The sequence below is a fragment of the Bos taurus genome, chromosome 14, assembly GCF_002263795.3.
Source record: "Bos taurus isolate L1 Dominette 01449 registration number 42190680 breed Hereford chromosome 14, ARS-UCD2.0, whole genome shotgun sequence".
In the NCBI taxonomy this organism is placed as follows: domain Eukaryota; kingdom Metazoa; phylum Chordata; class Mammalia; order Artiodactyla; family Bovidae; genus Bos; species Bos taurus.
This window is the reverse complement of record NC_037341.1, coordinates 43,011,366-43,029,320: the sequence shown is the minus strand read 5'-3', so window position 1 is coordinate 43,029,320 and position 17,955 is coordinate 43,011,366. Positions and strand designations below refer to the sequence as shown.

The 17,955-nt window shown below is 43.1% G+C and overlaps 1 long non-coding RNA gene across 1 annotated transcript; it reads left to right on the top strand.

The window, feature by feature from the left end:
- Positions 1–826: 826 nt before the first annotated feature.
- LOC132342206 (uncharacterized) lies at positions 827–16,522 on the top strand. The gene is made up of 3 exons (XR_009490504.1): positions 827–997; positions 4,773–4,940; positions 16,107–16,522. It is a non-coding gene; the product is annotated as an uncharacterized lncRNA (long non-coding RNA).
- Positions 16,523–17,955: the final 1,433 nt, after the last annotated feature.

Here is a 17,955-nt window from a genome sequence, read left to right as displayed (position 1 = left end):
CAAAGGTTTTGTACTCTGCTGCCATGCAATGGGGCCCTGAAGATCTTTTGGGGTAAAACAGTCCTAGATTATTGTGGTTCTGAAGTTATTTGATAAACTTTTTAAAAAATTGAAGTATAGTTGATTTATAATGTTGTTTTTCAGGTGTACAGCAAAATGATTCAAAGAATCTAAAAAGGAATATATATATATTCCTTTTTAGATTCTTTTTCATTGAAGGCTATTTTTTGTAAGCTATTATTTTTGAAATTTTGTAAACTTTTAAATTGACTATCTCTATACTTTTTTATCAGGTCATTAGCTACTGCTTCTCTGTATCAATATAACCCATTTTGAGACATTCTTTAATTCTAACTTTCAATGTTCACCTTGGGCATAGAATACCAGTGCACTCACACACATACACGTATACAAACTCGAGCATGTTTGCGTTTGCCTGTGTGTTAGAACTGTGTGCAAAGAATTGTGAACAAGGACTTGAGAGTTTTTCTATGAGTAAACTGAGTAGATTGTGAGTCCTCTATTTTGATTTCTCAGAGGCCAGTTTTGTTCATGTTTTTGCTCATTCTAGTAATACAAAGTTGCAAGACAAATCTTTTTGGACTTTGTTGAAAAGTTACTCCTAGATTTCCAGGGGAAATCTATCTTTCTAGAAACTTCTTCCTCAGTTTCATTCTTTGTTATCACTTTATTCTAGAGTAGGCAACTGTCATTAAAAAGGGATTCTTTTCATGAGAAATTCTTCACTCCATTGTCCCAACTTCACATACAAACTATTTTACCCACTATCTTTAAAAATATTATCATGATATTTTTAAACGATTGTCATTAAAAAAAAAAATCCACAGGTGCAAAAACAAACTGCAACCACAAGAGCTAAATCTCTCTCCCTCCCTCATTGTCCTCTTTGGCAGAATTCTATGGAAAGCTGAGAAAATGAACAGGGCTGTTTGACAGACTGAAACCCATACCAGCACTATTGAGCAATGTCTTGAACGTAAGTCCTTTTCAACTAAACAGAGGTATATTTTCTTTTATATTGTTGACTTTGACCCTGTAGCTTAGCAGAGAACACTTGTGCAACATTTTCTGGATCAATTGATCATCTGCTCAGAGCAGACAGGCATGTTTCTCATCATTAACGGGAAACCAAACCCATCGACATAATCCTCCATTCTGCTTTGTTTCTCTCCAGTCCTTCATGCTGCAGATTCTGAAATATTAATGAAGGGATATGAAAGCAATGGGCTTCATTCTCACACCCAGCCCCAGTAGAAGCAGAGGCAGAGAGTGGGAAGATGAGAAATGTCCTCATTTTGCAAAACAAAGTGCTTCTCCAAGTTGCCTTTTTCTTGAACTATCTGCCTGTGCCACTCCCAAGGTGCTTGCTTAAAATACAGATTCCAGGGCCCATTCTACACTTACTCTACCAAAATTCCTAAAGGATGGGCCTTTGTGATTTGCATTTTAAATCAACCAGATGATGTCTTTGTTTTTTGTTGACCTACCAATTTCTATGTGTCTGACTCTCACATAAATACAAATAGTTGCTGCTGCTGCTGCTAAGTCGCTTCAGTCGTGTCCAACTCTGTGCGACCCCATAGACGGCAGCCCACCAGGCTCCCCCGTCCCTGGGATTCTCCAGGCAAGAACACTGGAGTGGGTTGCCATTTCCTTCTCCAATGCATGAAAGTGAAAAGTGGAAGGAAGTCACTCAGTCGTGTCCGACTCTAGCGACCCAATGGACTGCAGCCTACCAGTCTCCTCCATCCATGGGATTTTCCAGGCAAAAGTACTGGAGTGGGGTGCCATTGCCTTCTCCGATAGTTGATTTACAATATTGTATTAATTTCTTCCACACAGCCAAGTGATTCAGTTATATATATACACACACGCACATTCTTTTTCACATTCTTTTCCATTATGGTTTGTCATCATAGGAAACTGAATACAGTTCCCTGTGCTATGGAGTAGGACCTTGATTATCCATTTTATATGTAAAAGTTTGCATCTATTAACCTCAAACTCCCAGTCCACCCGCCCACCCCCCTCCCCCTTGCAACCACAAGCCTGTTCTCTATGTCCGTGAGCCTGTTTCTGTTTCACGGATAAGTTCATTTGTGTCATATTTTAGATTCGACATGTAAGTGATATCATATGGGATTTATCTTTCTCTTTCTGACTCACTTCACTTAGTAGGATCGTTGCTAGTTGCCTCCATGTTGCTGCAAATGGCATATTTTGTTCTTTTTTATGGCTGAGAGAAGGCAATGGCACCCCACTCCAGTACTCTTGCCTGGAAAATCCCATGGACGGAGGAGCCTGGAAGGCTGCAGTCTATGGGGTCACTGAGGGTCGGACACGACTGAGCGACTTCCCTTCACTTTTCACTTTCATGCATTGGAGAAGGAAATGGCAACCCACTCCAGTGTTCTTGCCTGGAGAATCCCAGGGACGGGGGAGCCTGGTGGGCTGCCGTCTATGGGGTCGCACAGAGTCGGACACGACTGAAGTGACTTAGTAGTAGTAGTAGTAGTATTCCATTGTATTACATATGTACCTCATCTTCTTAATACATTCATCTGTCAACATCTACGTTGTTTCCGTGTCTTGGCTATTGTAAATAGTTACATAGTAGCATTTTTAACCATTCAAAGTGTTTTCTACATATAACCCTCTGAGGCAGGCAGGGGAGGTATTATAGCCCCATTTTAGAAATGTGATTGAGTCCCCTGCAGCTTAATGACTTGGGCAAACTGTGCTGGGACCTACTAGCCTGGGGTTAGTACTAGTGCTCAGATTTTCTAGCCTTATTTCACAGCACACTTGGTGTTATAAGACCCAAGACACAGAGAAAGCTTATTAAAGTGTTCCTTAGAAATAGTGTTCAGGAAATAGTGCTCCTAGCTGAAATCAGCACCTTCAGAGTACCTCCACGTGCTGTTGAGGGTGCTGTGCATTTGCTTCTAAAAGATGAAAGCCAAGACGGAGCCCTGGGCACCGAGGAGCAACAGGAATCTTCAAAACAACAACAAAAAATCTCATTCCTCTTTTGTTCGTCCCCTTCAATTTTCTGACCTTTTCCCTCCACTCCCTCTTTCTTGTAAAGACTCAAACTCTGAAATAATTATATGAAATTAAATCGGTAAAAACCAGGCTTGTTTCCTTGAGATTGATGTGTTAACATTCGGGGCACTTTTCTCAGGACTCAGGGAGACTATTATTTCTGAGCTTGGCTGCAGGAATCTTCCTCTTTCCCTGGGCAGGGTAGAATCTCCACCCACCCCCACCCCCTCAAAACGGTGTTTCTTCATTCCATGACCCTTCTCTCCATGACGAATCCTGACTGGGAGCAGAATGAGTGTAGAGTGTTTTTAGGTGCCCAAGGTATCGCTTACACTAGTCAGAACTACCTACTGTGGAGAGAGAGACTGAATTCTAATGGAGGGTTTCTTTGCCCCATGTTGGATGTTAAGGTTTGATTCTTCAGGATGGCAAGCCCCAGACTCTGGGAGTCTAGAGGAGGTGAGGAAAATACCAGCTCTATATCAAGAGATAAGCAAGCGAGTTGGTTGTTAGCCAAAATAAATTTTTTCATGCAAAATGTATCACTCTGTAAAAAAGTAGTAACAGGGTTTCCCTGGTGGTCCAGTGGCTAGGACTGTGGGCTCCCAGTGCAGGGAGCCAGGGTTCGATCCCTGGTCAAGAAACTAGAATTCATGTGCTGCAATAAAATTCAAAGATCCTGCAGGTAGCAGCCAAATAAAGTATAAAAACAAAAAAGTAATAACAGTTAAAAAAAAAAAAAAGAACAACCCTCCCCATCACTGTGTGAAATAAAATTAACGAAAGATGGAAAGATCCCTGTGCTTCTTTGCATTGAAAAATGCCTTGGGTGCTCAGTGCTGAATCTCCAAGTTCCTGAGGCCGCCCTGGAGGAGGGGGCGGGGGTCAGGTTTAGGAGGTGCCAGCCTGCCGTGACACATCGTTCCTAATGATGACGCCTTTGTAAACTCCGTCCCTTTCTCTTCACAGGACTTGTAAAAGGCACCCGCAAGCCTCTGCCTTCCTGTGCCTCCCTGCCCTGAAGTACAAATCTTCTTCTTGCAGGAAGTACAGAGCAAAGTTCAAAGCTTTCTCCATCAAAAGAAAGTGTGCCTGATCTAGTGTAACATGATTACGTGACAATTAGCCACCCCCCAAAAAAAGCCAGGATTGTGCTGGCTCCTTGCAATCTTCACATTTCTAAGAGCTATTTATCACTTCCCTGTTCAGGATAAAGATGCACACCCCCAAACTGAACACCACTTAGGGTCTAACCCCTGGAGGAGGGCATGGCAACACACTCCAGTATTCTTGCCTGTAGAATCTCCATGGCCGGAGAGCCTGGAGGTGCATGGGGTGGCAAAGAGTCCCACAGGACTGAACAACTTAGCAAGCATGCAGTCAGGGTCAAAGCAACTGGTAGTTTTGGGCTGTCTGGGGATAGAGAGTTATAAAGAGGTGGTGATGAGATGTCCCCACCAGATTCAGAGGCAAAGAGATGAGCTTATAGGAGAGAGGACAAAGAAAAAAGAAAAGCAAGGATCTGCAGACGCTGGGGCAGGCTCTGAGCTCTGGCGATTTTCTGTGTGACTGCGAGGTTTCTTTCCTTGCTATAAAACAAGCCCAGTTCAACCGATGTTAAAAGAGGGTTAAAAGGGGCCATAAATCTTTCTGGGCAATGAAGATCCACGGAAAACTCAGCCTGATGTCTTTTACATCTGTTTCAGGTTCTCAGCCTCATCGGACTCAACTGCCTTTTCTCCAGAGATAACTCACGAGCCCCATTCAACCCGCTGAGTGGCGGGTATAGGGTGTCACACCCCTCGGAGCCCCGAGGATGAGGGGTGAGCGTCCGGGCAACCGCCAAGCTCCTGAGGCTGGCCCACTGACACCATGTAAGTCTACACCCTGGGGCGGTGGAGGGGAGGCGTCCGGACTGACAGCGTCAATGGGCAGCGCACACACAGCCGGGAGAGGGGAGCCTGGGCGGGTGGGAGCGCGCTGGCTGAGGTTGGTCACACGGAGATTGAGTTTCAGCTGAATTAGATCAGAGCTGTGGGAAACAGCACCTCCTTCACACACACAGCCGGTCTCCTCGGAAGATGTGGGAGGGCGGCTGGGGAGACGGAGGCAGGCAGCTGTGCTGCGATCCCAAGTACAGCCCGCAGCAGCCCTCAGGGACCTTAATTACTGTCTCCCTCTCCCCAGCGCAGGAAGGCGGGGGGCTTTAGGCTGAGAGGCTCCGGGGTATCAGGGAGAGATGGGGCAGTCAGCGCTGAGAACACAGCGTGGTGTAGGAGTGAGTCTGTGTGTGTCTTTGAAGGACGACGGCGTGATGATGGAAGTATGGGAATGGCGTGGTACTCTTAGGTCCACAGCTGCACGAGGCAAACTGCAGAAGGGATTTCGGTGCCTTTAACCCTGTATCTTTAGGGTTTTGATGTTTTATAGCATTTCACTAACATGCAACCTGAGCTTTCATGAATACCATAGCTGTGTTCGCTGTTACCCACTGGTCCTCTGATCTCCTGTCTCTGCTTAATAGCCTAACACCATTTCAGTGACCCAGAATACCAGCTTTTTTAGGGGAGGCGTTGAAGAAGTGGAAGATGGAGGGGAAGTTTTCAAATTAAAACGGGGACACTTGCAGTTCGATTAAAAAGGGCAAGAAGTCAGCGGCTTTGAAACCCGCCCCCTCTGGATGATTGGGAAAAGCCGCTCTAGCAGACATTGGAAACACGCTTGTTCTAAACTAGCACCAGAGTGGCTTTCTCCAGGGCAGGGAGCGCCTGGCATTCGGTCCAGGACGTTTGAATCAGAGAGCCTTCAAATGATCCTTTTTTCTTTTCCTGTCACTCAACAAGAGGCTGGAGGCAAAAAATTCGTCCAGGAACTTCCCCTGAACCAAGCAGAAAACAACAGGAGGCTGTCCAGAGCTCCCTAAACTTTTTGGTTTGCATGTCAATTTCAAGCTCACTGCTGCTGGTGAGAAAATGACCTCGAACCATTGCTCACTGAAGATGCCATGTTTGTTACCATGCTGGGTGCTGTGCTTAGTCGCTCAGTCGTGTCTGACTCTTTGCGACCCGCAGGGTGCCCCCCCACATAATGCTCTTTTTCTTAGATGGAGAATTTTCTGGAGTTTAAATGTGGGACTGAGGGATGTGTGAGGGATGTGTGGGACTGAGGAAACCAACCAGGCTGCTCCCAGTGGATGGCTTGTCACCCCCTCAGTAAAGAGACACCCAGGGCAGAGACAGTCTGCTGTTCAGGATCTGACTCAACATTTGAATTCTTAGGCAGTTGCTGCTTTCCTGGATTTCTTGAGATTCACAAAATGAGACGATTCAAACCCTAGCAAGAACTCAGGTGTTGTTTTGAATTCTCCTAGCTTAGGTGGATTCCCCAAAAGGGCATAGGGAAAGTTTGCTGGGAGTCCGTGAGTCATCCACGATTAAAAATGTGTATGTAAAAATGCTATATGACTTCCTCTGTCCCCGGGAAGAGAGTTCTTACATCTTCAACAGATTTTCAGGAGCCCAAGACTCTCTCTGATTTAAGAACTACTGGTTTTATTTTTTACATTTTATTTATTTATTTTTGGTTATGCTGGGCCTTCATTGCTGCATGTGGTCTTTCTCTAGTAGCAGACAGCAGGGACTAGTCTCTAGGTGCGGTGCCTGGGCTGCTCATTGCAATGGCTTCACTTGTTGCAGAGCACAGGCTCTAGGCACATGGGCTTCAGCAGTTGTGGCACACAGGTTCATTAGTTGTGGTGCATGGTCTTGGCGCCTCTGCAGCATGGGCAGTCTTCCTGGATCAAGGGTCAAACTCATGTCCCCTGAGTTGGCAGACAGATTCTTATCCACTGCAACACCAGGGAAGTCTAGAACTACTGTTTTATATTGAAGATTTTCCAAAGGCAATGTCAGTTGGTTGGAGGAGGACATTGGCCTCCCTCAGTCATAGGTTCTACAAAGTGAAATATATCATGCCACAGTGGAGGCTGGCTGTTTGCTTCATGTAACTCAAGGAAAACAGTAACTGAGGGCGCACAAAAGCAGGGTGTCCACAGAGTCACTGCTGACGTGAGTACACTGAGCGTGGGGTATGCCTATCCCTGGGATGGATCCAGGCATTTGACGCCCTGATCCCAGAAATTGTGGCAGTGTTCTGGCAGGATTATATTATTGAAGAGAGAAAACATAAATGAGAACCTTAAAGAGCTTACAGTCTAGTCCAAACTTGCTAAACCTCTTAGAAAAGGAAGTTAGATAAATACAGAGTGAGATTGGATCCATCCCATGGAAAGAATGTGCCCTGGCCTGCGGTGGTACAAACCTCTTTCTGCCAAGGCAGGGAAGGGTTCCTGGGGGAAGAGGTGGTTGTCATAAAATGTCTTGAAAAATGACAAAGATACCAGAATTACCACAGTCCTGTGTTTGGAGTTCCAAATTTGATGTTTAGCTGAAAATTGTAGACATGTTTTGCCTTAAGAAAATCCAAGTTTTAGGGACTTTCCTAGTGGTGCAGTGGATAAGAATCTGCCTACCAATGCAGGGGACATGGGTTCAATCTCTAGTCTGGGAAGATCCCACATGCTGCGGAGCAAATAAGCCCGTGTAACGCAACTACTGAAGCCCGTGCATGCAACAATAGTAACCGGCACAGTGAGAAGCCTTTGCACTGCAATGGAGAGTAGCCCCACTCAGTGCGAGGAGAGAAAGCCCACATGTAGCAACGAAAACCCAATGCAACCAAAAATAAATACATTTTAAAACAGGAAAATCCAATTTGTATAAATAAACTGATTTCCAGAAGCAGACAAATTGGGGATGGTGATAATTTACATCAAATAATAGCTATTCTTGATGCCAGATTCCTATGAATGAAATTTTACATATTGTATTTCAAGTAACCTTATGACAACTCCGTGGAGAGGTGCTTGTTTTCCCATTTATCAGATAAGGCTTAGGAAGCTTAAAAAACTTCTTTGCTGTTACTTCTCAACTGAGTGGCAGAGAGACCAAGGCTGAAAGCTAGATGAGGCCATCTCCAAAGGCCATTCATTCCCTTATAGTTTCCACTGGGTAGCTCCTCAGTCCAGTGGAATCTGTTGCTTTGCTCAAAATGTCAAGACTCCAAATTCATCTTATAGATGACTTGATTTTCAAACATCAAGAAAAAAAGAAATGGCTACTAACCCAGTGTCTGCCATCTCCCTGGTACTATGCCAGGAGACACAAGTCTCTCATTTTGTAAAAAATGAAATTTGACAAAAAATTTATTTTATGTGGAATATTTTCAAAATACATTTATCAAAGTCAGTTCTACACAGGCAAATTGTCTCACTAAAAAAAAAAACACCACAAACTGGTCAAAACTTTCCCAGGGCAGAGGGTGGATGGCACATCCTATGCCTAGTAGAGTATCTGCCATAGCTCAATAAGTAATTACTGAATAAATAAGCAAGTATTTAATATGTGGATGAACTATTTTGAGAACAGTGATTAAGAAGTCTTATTCCTTAAAATGGAAGCAGGAGGGCTTCCCTGGGGGTCCAGTGGTTAAGAATCTGCCTGCCAATGCAGAGGACGTGGGTTCGATCACTGGTCCAGGAAGATTCCACAAGCCTATGCACCACAACTAACGAGCCCATATGCCCTAGAGCCCTTGCTCAGCAACGAGAAGCCACTGCAATGAGAAGCCCGTGGACCACAACTAGAGAGTAACCCCTGCTCGCAGCAAACTAGAGGAAGCCCAAGCACAGCCATAAATAAATAAATAAAAATTTAAAAAATAGAAGTAGGACATGGGCACTGGCGCAAAGATATAGGCATAGCTCGTTATACACCAAAAGTGAACTTGTTTGCAGAAAACTAAGAATAGTGAGAGAGAAAATAAGCTGTGGAGAGCTCAATTTTGCAACTTGAAAAACTATACTTTGCTTTTCTATTGTTTGTTTCTATTCAGATTGAGGAAACGAAAAGCTCTTGCTCGTTGAAACTTCTACCCTGATAAAAAATAATACCCTTTTCAGAGATCTCAACGAACAAGTCTTGTGATTTGTTTTCATTACAGCACTGGAATCTGTATGATTTCAAGCATAATCTCTACCTTCTCCCCTCTCTCAGCATGTATGTGTGTGTTTGATAAATACTGATGTGTCAGGGATCTTTGGTACTGGGGAATTAACTTTTAATTTTTTGCTTGGGAGTGCAAATAGTTAATAAAAATATAATGCCGTTGGTGAACCAGAGCTTGAAAAAATGAACCACTTTGAGGCCAGCAATCATGGGCTTGAATTGCAGCTTAAGAAAGGTCATTTCTGTTGAAAAGTATCCGGAAGCAAGTGCTACCAAGGGGAACTATGCCCTTTCCAGACTTGAATATACGCTTAAAGTTGTGGATAACCATCCCTCTTGCGAAATGCAGGGATTCAAGCACTTAGAGCATTGATGTAGATGCTATCTTAAGACTGTTTGCAGGTCTCTGGTGTGGTCAGAGTTCGTGGAAGGTAAAGTGGTATGAAAAGTTAGCTGCCTTTACACGGAAAGTCCCAGGCAAGATAAACCCAAGGAGGAACACACCGAGACACATAGTAATCAAACTGACAAAAATTAAAGACAAAGATAAAATATTAAAAGCAACGAGAGAAAAATGACAAATAACCTACGAGGGAACTCCCATCAGGCTATCAGCTGATTTCTCAACAGAAACTCTCCAAGCCAGAAGGGGATGGCATGATTATATTTAAAGTGATGAAAGGAAAGAACCTACAACCAAGAATACTTTACCCAGCATGACTCTCATTGGGATTTGATGGAGAAAGCAAAAGCTTTCCAGAGAAGCAAAAGTTAAAAGAATTGAGCACCACCAAACCAGCTTTACAACAAATGCTAAAGGAACTTCTCTAGGCAGGAAATGCAAGAGAAGGAAAAGGCCTGCAGAAAACAAGCCCCAAACAGTTAAGAAAATGGTAACAGGATCATACATATCAATAATTACCATAAATGTAAATAGATTTAATGCATCATCCAAAAGACATAGACTGACTGGGTGGATGAAAACATGTGCATGAATGCACTTCCACTTATTACATCACTCTGCTGGACCCCCTAAATTTTATGTAATTATTTTGTATTTTTAGGTTAATCATGTGCCCATTATGGCTTGCAATTGCAATTATCTTTTTTTTTTTTTTTTGGTCTGGCTATTTGATTGTGAAAACTGATACACATCTTTTACTATTGTGATTATGTAACTATTATTCACTTAATACCACTGTGTCATGATGGGTCAACAGAAAAATAATAGAACTGTGTATCACCAAAACTATGATTTAATAGAAAAACCTGTAATCACTTTTTAAAATCCAGATGCACATAAAAATTATCTTGAAACTTTTTGAAAAGTACAAATGCCCAGGTATTGCTTTTTCTCTCCAGAGTTCCAGATATATTTCTAATGAGTAGTCATGTTTAAAAACAACTGGATTATAGGATGATCTTTTACTTTAATCTAATTTGTTTCACTTTTTCTATTTCATATTCAGTGCTCCCATTGCATTTAGTTTCAGTTCAGTTCAGTTCAGTCACTCAGTTGTGTCCAACTCTTTGCGACCCCATGAACTGCAGCATGCCAGGCCTCCCTGTCTATCACCAACTCCCGGAGTTTACCCAAACACATGTCCACTGAGTCAGTCATGCCATCCAACCATCTCATCCTCTGTCATCCCCTTCTCCTCCTGTCTTCAATCTTTCCCAGCATCAGGGTCTTTTCAAATGAGTTAGTTCTTTGCATCAGGTGGCCAAAGTATTGGAGCTTCAGCTTCAGCATCAGTCCTTCCAATGAATATTCAGGACTGATTTCCTTCAGGATGGACTGGTTGGATCTCCTTGCAGTCCAAGGGACTCTCAAGAGTCTTCTCCAACACCACAGTTCAAAAGCATCAATTCTTCGGTGCTCAGCTTTCTTTATAGTCCAACTCTCACATCCACACATGACCACTGGAAAAACCATAGGTTTGGCTAGATGGACCTTTGTTGGCAAAGTAATGTCTCTGCTTTTTAATATGCTGTCTAGGTTGGTCATAACTTTTCTTCCATTTAGTTATGTTTCTTCATTTAGTTTATGTTTTCTAATTTCTCCATCTCTTCTTTTTTCTTTTTTTGATATTCTTTCTCAAGCCTTTATCAAGCATAGTAGAAAAGCTTTTGTATACATACATATAAATAATATGTATAATATATATATATTTTAGAAGTCTTATGAATCTTTAACTAAAAAGTTTATGACATTTTGATTCCACCTGTTTGACTTAGAATGAATAGAATGCTAGATTTCTGATTTTAAAAATAGATATGCAACAAGCAACAAGAGTTTACTGTATAGCACAGGGAACTAAATCTTGTTATAACTGTATAACACAGGAAACTATATCTTGTAATAACTGAATAGCACAGGGAATTATATTTTGTAATAACCTGCAATGTAATGATGTAATAATAATGTAATAATCTGTAATGGAAAATAATTTCAAAAATAATACGTGTATATGTATAACTGAATCACCTTGCTGTGCACCTGAAACATTGTAAGTCAACTATACTTCAACAAAATATATATATTAAGGAAGAAAAAAGTTAGCTGCTTCTGGTTTTTAGCTCATTGTGTATCTCTTCAGGCCAATAGCAGAGCATGGTAGAGTCTGGAGAAGGCAGGCAATGCAACAGGGAAGAAACTTTGTATTCTATTACAGATTAATCACTAAAGAAATGTTGCCTATAAGCTTAAATTATAGGTGATGGTGCATCTCTGGCTACACTGCTTCCCAGGTAACAAGCGTCAAGCTTTGTTTAGTTCACAGGAAACATCCTGACTAGGCTCACCTGTGAATAACACCAAGAAGGAAGAAATTAAGTATCCCTTCCAGAGTCTGACCAGAACCAGGAAATGTTTGATTTTACTGCCTCCCCTTTTAGTATAAAAGATGTCTGAATTCTAACTCAGGTAAGATGGTTCTTTGGGACTCTAGTCCAGCATCTTCTTGGTCTGCTAGCTTTCTGAATAAAGTCAGTATCCCTCCTTGCCCCAACAGCTCTTCTCTTGTTTTATTGGCCTGTCATGTGGCGAGCAGGAGGAGCTTGGACTCAGTAATAGCAATAATGATCAGATTCAGGGCTCTTCGGGAAGCTTATCTCGGGCTTCCCTAGTGGTCCGGTGGTGAAGAATTTGCCTTGCAATGCAAGGGATGCCAGTTCGATCCCTGGTCCAGCAAGATCCCACATGCCGTGGAGCAACTGAACCCAGTGCCACAACTACTGAGGCCTCGCTTTAGAACCCGTGAACTGCAACTACAGAGCCCACCCAAGGTGACTACTGAAGCCTGTGTGCCTCGAGCTTGTGCTCTGCAACGAGAAGCCGCTGCGACGAGAAGCCAGGCACCACAACAAAAAGTGATTCCCGCTTGCCACAACTAGAGAAAGCCCTTGTGCAGCACCAAAAGACACAGCACAGCCAAAAGTAAATAAATAAAATAAATAAATCTTGCTCCCCTAGTGGTTCGGCTGGTAAAGAATTCACCTGCAGTGCCAGAGACCTGGGTTCAATCCCTGGGTTGGGAAGATCCCCTGGAGAAGGGATCAGCTACCCACCCATGTATAGTCCATGGGATCACAGTCAGATGTGACTGAGCGACTTTCACCTTAAAAAAGTTTATCTTATTGCCTGCTGCACAGGATACAAGTACATATCCCTGTGAGGTTGTTCCAAGGATTGAGCCATCTTTCTTTCCTTTCTTCCTTCCTCCTCTTTCTTCTATTCATTCACTAAATCTTTTGTTTTTTTAACACACCTCATCTGGTGTGATGGAACATACAAATAAGGACTCCAAGTCCAGGGGGCGGTATAGGTTAGAGTTATGCACAGCTGTTGGTTGAACAGGGCAGAGGAGGACCCAATCATTGGCAGTCAGGGACAAGGAGGATTTTTCCAGAGGACATGATCTTAAACTGAGATTTGATGAACACAAGAAAAGTTTTTTAGGAACAAAAGAGATGGTAAGGCTCTCCAGGCTGATGGTATGCCATGTGTAAAAGCATGGAGGGATTGGGGAGAGGGCAGGCAAGGGAAATTGTGGCAGATGTTGAGGTAGATGTCATCCTACCAGGACCCTGAGCTGTGTATGGAGCCATGATGGGAGATGATGTCAGATATGGGTTAAATTTGCTAATATTTACTAAGCACCTGCTCTTTTCTATGCATTGTTCTAACAGCTTTCTTTATTGACTTAGTTCATTATTACAACAGCCCCATGAGGTAGGGACATGTCCCCTATTTTACAGATTCACAAGGAGATCAAGTATCTGTCCCAAGAGCACACAGCTAGAGAGAAGCCAGGATTCACCCCAGACAGTTTGACTCCAGAGCCTGTAGTCTTGATGGCTATGCCAGGCTGCTGCTCTGACAGCCTCAGGTTTGCCTTGACAAGTGGCCAGGGAGAGACTCTTTCCTACCCACTGGTCCAGGTTAAAGTAGAAGTTACCATGAATGTGGATACCAGTTTTTCCTTTCTTACATCAAAGTTGCTCATGCTATTTTAATATCAAAATATCAATGCTGGGGGTAGGGACCATGTCTGTTTTATTCATCGATGCATGTTCAGTACCAAGCACAGCACCTGTTACACAGTAAGTACTTATTAAAGGTTTATGGGATAAACAATTAATTCATTGATTTTTGCCTATTAATCTTATGATGAAGAAGTGAATTCAGACTTCTTCGGTGTAATATTTCTTTTCTTAATTAAACAAAAGCAAAGCACTCGACTAAAACGTTGACACATATCATATATACAGTTGGAATTCTGCAACACAGTCAGCCCCAAGACAAAGCTTACAGAGATTAGTTTCTTCCAAAAGTATTAATCAATTGCATGTGTGTATTCCACTTATGTCATAGTTATTTCTCTTTATTTAATATGCGCATTCTTCAATTTGGGGCTTCCCAGGTGGCTCAGTGACAAAGAATCCACCTGCAATGCTGGAGACATGGATTCAATCCCTAGATCGAGAAGATCCCCTGGAGAAGGAAACGGCAACCCACTCCAGTATTCTTGCCTGGAGAATTCCATGGACAGAGGAGACTTGTGGGCTATAGTCCACGGCATCACAAAGAGTTGGACATGACTTAGTGACTAAACAACAACATCAACAACAAATTTCATCAATTCGCAGATTATCCAAGCTTCCCACTCCTCTCCCAGTTAACATAAATCAAAAGGAGGGTCCTGTGTGCCTATGATTTTCATAGAATCTATGATACTTCTTTTGATGATGATCAACAGTTGACTACGTTAAACTTTAAAGCTGCAAAAGATTGGGTAAGTGATACAATTAGGTTATACCATGGTCCAAGAGTGGGCCTTGCTTAGCGACATTAATGCATCAATTGCTTCCAATATATTTCAGTGTTTTCAATGAAGTGGCTCTTTCCTTTGCAAGAAAATAAAGAGCACGGTAGAAATAGAGACGTGTGCTTGTGGTTTGGTCAGCAAGGAAGGCAAGGCCTTATGTGCTTTGTCCGTCAACACTGATAAGCTGTGACATCAGGAGGCGAGGAGGCTCTGCAGCTGCTCCACCTACGCTAGGTCCCAAGTGCCACCGTCCCCCACAGGAAGCTGAGGAAGTCCAAACAGAGAAAGAGGAGTGCCGTCAACACACCATCTTCTCCTCAAATGGAGTTTTAGAAATTGGCACCCATGTATGCCTCTGGCCCATTCATCTTGATGTGTGGCTAAAACCATCACAGTATTGTAAAGTAGTTACCCTCCAATTAAAATAAATGAATAAAATTTTAAAAGTACTACAATCTGAGGGGGAAAAAAAGTCATTACAATGGAAAAAAAAAGAAATTATGTGAGTATCCATATATTTTGAACTTCAAGAGACCTTAGTTTTCCAGGTTTCTTCCTTGTAGCACAAAAGTACATGTTTAGAACATCTCAGTTGGTACAGTTTCTCTAGAAAAACTTTTATCAAAAAAAGCCAAAATTAAAAAACAAACGACAGTCAAAACTAGAACAAGATAACAATAATTGCTTTTTATGAAAAAAACATTTTTCTTTTATTTCTTATGCATATGTGTGGTTTCAACAGTATTAGATGCCTTTCATCCAATTATGAAAACTATAAATGATTATCACTAACCTGATTTTTGTGCTTTACCATTTTGCTGTTGTTGTGGTTTAGTTGTTAAGTCATGTCTGACTCTTTTGTGACCCCCATGGACTGCAGCCTGCCAGGCTCCTCTGTCCATGGGATTTCCCAGGCAAGAAGACTGGAGTGGGCTGCCATTTCCTTTTCCAGGGGATGTTCCCGATGGAGGGATAGAAGCTGTGTCTCCTACATTGGCAGGCAGATTCTTTACCACGGAACCACCTGGGAAGCCCATGCTTTACCATTTACAAATACACAAACATCTATTACAAGATTTTTATTTGTTCATTTGGCTCTCATAAGCCCTTTCTCAAATGAGAAGAGGTATCATTATTCTGTTTTAACAAATGAGGAGACTGAAGTTCAGGGTAGATCCCAGCTGAGGGGACTTATCTAGGGCCATGAAAAATAATGTAGCCCAAATAGGAACCCAGTTCAGATTTTAACCTGCCAGATTTTAACTGAGCCATTCTGTGGATAAACCAAGAAAAGTGGGATAGTTGTTATTGAGTGTCCACCATGGGTTAGATAATTTCAAACACGCTACCTCAACTACAACCTCCAGGGTAGGGATCTACTATCAAAGATAAAGAAACTAAGGTTCAGAGAGGACCCATGACTTCTTAGATGCTTAGTAAATGGCTGAGCCCTTTCACTGAGAAATAATAGATAACCCTGGGAAGAGAGGGGTTGTTTCACTGTCAAGTTACTGACAAATCTTGAGAATGCAAAGCCAGGCAGAGTTTCTCACAAAAGGAAGCTTATTTGTAAAACGAGAGTTTGGGAGCCCCCCTCCACCCCTTTTTTGGGCTATTTTGAGGAGTATTTTCTTTTCCTTTTCAGAGAGTCTTTATCAGGAACCATATCTTTGCTCCGTCACCTGCAAACAGACTTTACAACAATGAAAACCACCCTCTGCAGGATATTGATTCTGATGGAACAAAAGTTGATTAAGCAGAATGGTGGCTTTTTTTTTTTTTTTTAAACTGGAGGAGTTCCAGATCTTTCCTTAGTCCCGTCTCTCCACGAAAATGAGCTCTATCCTCACAAATCTACAGAAAACCCAAGTCAGAAGGAAGATTTACGATGGGAGACACTGGCCGGAAGACAGCTATCTGGCAGACTATCGAGAAGCTCATCTTTGTGTTATTAGAGAAACACTCTCTCTCGACAGGATATAGCCTGGTTATCGCGTAATCTTCTCAAGTTTCATCCCCATTCTGCTTACAAATGCCCCCAATATAAAGAGATGCATTTCATTAAGACAGTTTTTTTAAGAGGCAGTTTATCCCAGCTGTTGCTGTCTGTCTTAAACACCTACCTTTTCACCCTCGTGTGGAGTTTGCATGTTAAGTGCTGTAAAAAGGGAACTTAGGAACTCTCAGCAAAGGAAAAACACCAAGGCTGTCGGTGGGAATAGAAGTAAAAAAAAAAAAAAAGAGAGAGAGAGAGCCCAGGAAGCTTGATATTCCAGAACCACGCCCCACCCCCACACCCCTTCCTCAGAGAGGAGACCTGGGTTAAGGCTTGCTTGCCCTGGGGCTTGGGGCTGACCCCAAACACTAGGGGCTGTAAACACTTTTCCAGTCACATAAACAGGAGGGATTCTTTGCCTGACACTTTGGAATTTTCCTGTCAGGAGCTGGTGGCAAAACAGAAGTGATAGATGTAGGTAGAAACAGGAGAATGGATCTGACTTGTAAGGTTTCTGGCTCCCCTCCCCCCAGACCTCTCTTTCCTCAGCACCTGATTTGCACTCCCATTGGCCCAGTGGGATTTGCTGGCAAATGACCTGTGGGCTTTCTCTTGCTCCTGGCTCTGTAAGCAAGAGAGCCAGAGGCTCTTGGTGTGTGTGTGCTTAGTCACTCAGTCATGTCCAACTCTTTGTGACCCCATGGACTGTAGCCCCTGCCAGGCTCCTCTGTCCATGGGGATTCGCCAGGCAAGAATACTGGAGTGGGTTGCCATGTCCTCCTCCAGGGGATCTTCCCAACCCAGGGACTGAACCCAGGTCTCCTGCATTACAGGCAGATTTTTTTTTTTAACCGTCTAAGCCACCAGGGAAGAGGCTCTTGAGGGGCTACTATGTCTGGAAGATTTTCATTGTGAGGGGTCAGGAAGTTAGAATTGAGTGTTCAATGGGGAAAACAGGGGGGTTGGTTCCAGAGCCCTGCCAGCATCCCATGCAGCCTACATTAACTGATGGGGATGTGGGGCGGGGGGAGATGCTCCTTTGTTGGAGAGGAAGTAACCCGGGACTCCAGTCCACCCGATCCTGCACGAGGGGCTGCGGTGTTTGAAGTCGGGACTGGTGGGCTCAGGAAGCTGGCTGCATCAGGTTCCCATTAGCTCAGGCAGCGACACAGTGGGTTCACACCATGACATGGTAGCAATTAAGCCTTCTGCTACTGGTCCTTACCCTGGGGTGAGGTTCTTTTCTTCCTCACCCATGTGACTTCAAGTCGCCCTGGTTTCCTTATGGTTTGATTTCCTGCAGATTCCTGTTACTTCGTGTCTACTCTTCTGCGACCACTTATTAGACCACACAAATTGCAACAATTGTCTCCATCACACAGACCCTGTCCCAGATCCGCAATGCGTCTAGGAGGGATACTGCGTCTCTCTGAAATGTGAGAGTTACTTCCTATGTAAATAGGTGGATTACCCCAAATCAGAGTTCATTCAATATTGA